Raw genomic sequence first — 5,428 nt, 5'->3', positions numbered from 1 at the left:
CCCCCAAACAAAAACAATAACAAAGACAAAGGGCTGGAGAGGTGATTGGCTGGTTAAGATCACTTGTGGCTATAGCAGAGGACCAGATTCGGTTCCCAGCTCCTGCTTGGGGGACTCTTTATTGCCTATAGCTGCAGCCCCAGGGGATTTGACACACAGGCAGAAAAGATGAGATCACAAAAGGAGAAGCGAACCCCCTAAATTCCAGGAACACACACAGGGCTGAAAGAGGTCTGAACCCAGCCTTTCTCCTCCCACCTAGGGTGCTCATTCTACCAGGGCCTGTTGCTGTGAAGGTTGGGCCCTGGCTGGGATTGTGGTTCTGCCTCAGGCCTTATTCCTTACCTGGGCAGCACTTGGTCTGCATCCAGGCTGGTGAGACAGAGTGTTCAGGACTTGGCACAGGGTCAGCGGCTGAACCCATCTACATCTTACAACCTTAAGCGACTTCCCCTGTGAACACCAGGGGAGCTTATTCACCAGCCTTCCTGGCAGGGGTGGCTCTCTTAGCATCTCCTTCAGGGTCATGGGTTGGTGGGATGTTGTGAAACATGAGGTGGTCCAAGTTAAAGCAAGCAGGAAGCCTGGTCCCTTTGGAAACATTAGCTGAGACCTCAGGACTGCATTGGCTGTTTGTTCCTTTGGCCTGTTCCACCTTTCCTTCTCACCTTCTCCTCAGCTGGGCTTTTGGATGCCCCTGGCAGCAGAGGAGGGCCTTTCTCTCAGGTCTTCAGGCCATCAAATGGGGTCAGGACACAGACAGGTGAGAAAGGAGGGGAGGTCACAGCCACACACCAACACACACCCACTCTAGCTCCGAAGTCACCAGTGCATGCAACTTCAGGAAACCTGTGACTTCTCAGCAAGGGACCGGAGGTCCCCAGCTGATGGTTCGTGTACCTGATCAGAGGTCCTAAGGTAATTCTGCACAGTGCACATACAGAATGTGTGGTTTGTAACACATTTGGAGTCACCAGATAAATTCATTGTGGTCTTCTGTTCAGCCCAGGTCACGAAGAGGGAGTGGGGGCTGGGATTCGAATTGGGACCTTCATAATACCAGGTGGGGCAGACAGCATCAGGAACCTTGGCCAGCCCCTGGGGGCAGTGACTCAGTGGCAGGTCCCCACATCCCTTCTCCCACCCCTCCCTTTCCAGCTGACTCAGACAGACTGTCCAGGGCCTTTCTCTGGAATTCTGGGCCCCAGGCAGTGTTTTTGGCACCTCCTCTTGTAGGCAGGACGCACCATTAATAGAGACACTTCACTAGCTGCCCTCCATCTCCAATTTCCTGCTGCAGGTTTGCTGGATTGAACATCTCTTCCAACCTTTTTGGGGAAGAGGAGGCACACACAAGACCATTGCAGAAGCTGGGTGGTGCAGTCAGGGGAAGGGATGCACGGTTCAGCCTCGGTATCTTGTCTCTTCAGGGCTGTTTAGTTCTTCTCTCTGGTCTTAACACATTCCCCCATTTGCTCCTACCTCTTAGCAGCTCAGCCTTACCTCATGCCCCACCCAAGGCCAGGTGGGCACAGATCTCTGTCACTGGCTGAAACTAGGATGAGTCACTATTTCTGTTCCCTGCTGCCAAGCTGCTGGGGATGGCCAAGTGGGGGAAGGGATATGGGGACAGGGTCACATCACACACATACTCCCTCCCCCTTCTGTCTGTCTGTCTCTTTCTCCCTTTCTGATATCCCCAGCTCTCTAGGAGGCTAAAATTCCTGGGATGCCATTAAAAGTCTCCAGAGAGGAAGGAGTCCAGGTATCCCTGAAAAGTGGGAGGGAAAAGAGTATCCTAGCCTCTGCAGCCTCTGTGGCTGCCTTGGGGATGACACTGATTACACAGCCTCACTCTGACAGCATGAAGGTTGACACCCTGTTGGCACCTCATTAGTCTGTGCTCCATCCCTCAGCTTGTCCCCTCTAACTTCCTCTCCCTTCTGTCCCATTCCTCACTGTCAAATTTGGAACATTCTACCCACTCCTACTAGCAGGTGAGCAGGGTAGTCCCAGGGAGACAGAGTATAGAGAAAGCAGCAGAGTGGCCAGAGAGGTAGAATGAAGTCCTTGCCTGCAAGAAAGTGACATGTGATCTTAGCTCTGTATAGCCAGAGGAAGATCAGGCTAGGAACAGAGGGACACATATTCTAGGTAGAGGGAAGGCAGCGCTAAATAGGTGGCAGGAACAGATCACAGCCTGTGGGTCAGTGGGGGTGGGGTATGCATAGTTGGAAGGTCTGTGTTGTTTACATCTGCTGGTTTGGTGGGAAGTTTCAAATCTGAGAGAAATCTGTTTTGAAATGATCTCTCTCAAGGATGTTGTGACTTTGTGGTCCCAGCTACTTGGGATGCTGAGGCAGGAGAATGACTTGAGCCTGGAATTCAAGGCTACTGAGATCTCATCTCAGAAAAAAAAAGAAAAAGAAAAAAAAGAAAAAGCAATAACTTCTGGCTGCTCAGTGGGAGAACTCAGAGGTGGGGGTGTGCAAGGAGGGGTCAGAGGTGGTGGGATGTGGAGGGGTTTAAACCTAGGGGTGTGGCGAGGTGGTGGTGGCGCACACACCTTTGAGCCCAACACTGGAGAGGCAGAGGCAGGCAGATCTCTGTGAGTTCAAGGCCAGCCTGGCATACAGAGTGAGTTCCAGTAGAGCTAGGGCTGTTACACAGAGAAACCTTGTCTTGAAAAACCAAATAAAAACAAACAAAAAAACAAAACAAAACAAAAAAAAACCCTGGAGATGTGCTCCTTGATGATCTGGGAAAATAAATTACTCTAAGGATGGGTCAGCCTCATCTCACACACACTATCCATCCCTGCACAGAGAGGATTCATCATTACTCACGTTCAGCCATTCCTCTAAGGGAAAGGCCTTTGCCCCATGTCAGTCCCCACAGCACCACAGGTCTGCTCTGCCACTGTCCTCCCTGGGTGTGACCGGCCTTGCTCACCCCTTGTCATCTGTTGACAGGGAAATGGGGCCTTAGCAAGGACCAACACTCCTGCTCAGGAGCCTGGGGGGCAAAGGGTGCTGGCATAGAGACTCTGCCCTCTGTTTCCCTGCAACAGCTTTGTTTCTCGGCATGGTGACAGGGAGAAGAGTAATGAGTCAGAAGCCACAAGAACACAGTATTAGAAGGGATGCTTAACGGTATCCGTCCACTCACCATGCTGGGGACACCTGGGGTCAGCTGAGCAGGGGCATCTGCTGACTATGGAGATGTGGGCATGGTGCTGAGTGTTTGCTGCCTGGCTCCAGGCAAGTGTATGTGTGTGCATGTGAGTGTATGTGTATATACAATTGCGTGTAACCATGTATGTGCATCAAAGTGTGGTGTCTACATAATTGAGTGTATATGATTATGTACAGCACGTGTTCATGTGTGTCTCTATAACTGTGCATATGTGAGTGTGTCTGTTAGATGTGTGTAAAATTGTACATGTGCATGTGTGTAACCATGTGTGCCCATGTGAGTGTGACATTGTAAATATGTGTGTAGATGTATGTGTGCTTGTGTGTGTGTAATCCTGTGTATGCATGTTAGTGTATCTGTGAATAGTGAATGTATCTGTGTGTCCATGTGAATGTGTCTGTGAGTATGTATGTGACCATGTATGCACATGTGGGGTGTTTCAGGATCTCTACGGTTTCTTTAAGACCGGGCTCTGGGACCTGATTTGACCCAGTGACCCCTACACAGTTGCCCTGTCAGCTTACAGTGGACTCTTAGTTTCAGTGCCTATTCCTTGGCCCTGTTTTCCCCTCTGATGAGAGAATAATTAACCAAAGACTCATTTTCCAGGCTTCCTTCCCATTATCCCTGCCAAGTGAAAATATTCACTACAGGGAGGAGCCGCTGCTTGCTGTGGAAAGCATAGAGTCAGGGTGTCCATGCCTGTAGAGGAGAGGTACTCCTTGGGAGGGAGCCTAGTATGAATCTGGAGCTTGGAAAAGGAGAGGGGCCAGGGCTGGATCCAGCACTACCTCAGGGTGTGGCAAGTTCTTGCCCTCTTTGGGCCTCTGCTTCATCCTTTGTTGATGTGTAGGTTTGCACTAGAATTCAGTCCTTCTAAAGGGGCTCTTCTGAAGGTGAAAAGGTAATATTTCAAACAAAACCAACTCAACCACAGCCTGTGGTTCTTTAAGGCTAGAAATAGAACCAGGCTGTGTAGGTAGATTAGGGCTGTTCCTTTAGGGCCTTTGTGGCTGAACCTTGTTTCCTTGGGGGAGCGATGCATCAAATTCAGAAGGGATGGGTGGGTTGGAGACTCACACATCTTTCCAGCTCCTTCTGTGTCCTCTCAACCCTGCTCCCCCTATGCCGAGGGTACCTTGCAGTGCCCAGAGAGCACATGATTGCAGATATACCTTATTGTGGGAGTGACTGCTAGTCTCCAAGGTGGAAGGGAGTTTTGAGGCTGCTTATCTCAAGTAATTGTCTTTAATCACAAAGCCCTCCTCAAGCATCTCTCAGATTACAGTCTGGAGGAATAGCCACTGAGACATGCAAGTATCCTGGTCCCCATGTTCCCTCAACTTGAACCAGGAAGGGAGGTGCAGTGTGGATGTCTGCAGAGACTGACTCCCATCTTTGGAAAGGTGCCCATGACCCCTCCCCTCTGCTGCCCACACAGACTATCCTGAGCTTGGAGGAAGATGCGAGCTCTTGGCAATGTGTTCTGGAACACTGAGACTGGGGAGGGGCAAGTCCTTGTCCAGGTCATTGGCAGATAAGAAGCCCAGCTGGGAACAGGATACAATGATTCCAACACTGAACTACAAAGGCTCACAGCAGATCACGATCTTGCAAATGCTTTGACACAAGGTGTTTGGGGGAGGGAGAGGCATGTGAGTGTCCTGTCCTGGGTTGAAGTTCTGCCCAACACTGTCCCAGAAGATGGACAAGTATGGAAGTTCTGCTGGCTTCTTGAGGCCCTGTTCCACACACACTTTACAGCTATTTCCTGAGAAATAGACATTCTCAGGTGTATGGCTCCAGGAAGAGTGGATATACCATGCACATTGGTGGGTGTGATGCGGTCCTGGGTGTGAGGTCTCAACCCAGAGCCAGCTGAGTTGATATGACCTATTTTGCCACAGGGCCTGTGTGGCTAGCGCAACCGACACTTATTGTTGTTCAGGGCTCCGGGTGGCCAGTTGCACCCTGGCATAGGGCATGAGATGGGTGCGACAGGGCGCTTGGCCAGGGCTAGGTGTGCAGCGGCAGCGCGCGGGGATGTGAGCTTGAGTGTGGCGGCCCCGCCCCGTCGGGGGCCGGGCAGGTGTGGGCGGGCCGCGGGGACCCCGCCAGGACAGGCCGGGAAAGCCGGCGGGAAACAGGAAGCGGGGTGGGGTGGGGGGTGGGGAGGCGCGGCCGGCCGGGAGAGCGGCTGGGAGCACGGCCGGAGCGCAGCGGGGCGCGGGCG

The sequence above is a fragment of the Phodopus roborovskii genome, unplaced genomic scaffold (genome assembly GCF_943737965.1).
Source record: "Phodopus roborovskii unplaced genomic scaffold, PHOROB, whole genome shotgun sequence".
NCBI lineage: Eukaryota > Metazoa > Chordata > Mammalia > Rodentia > Cricetidae > Phodopus > Phodopus roborovskii.
This window is presented reverse-complemented; position numbering follows the sequence as displayed.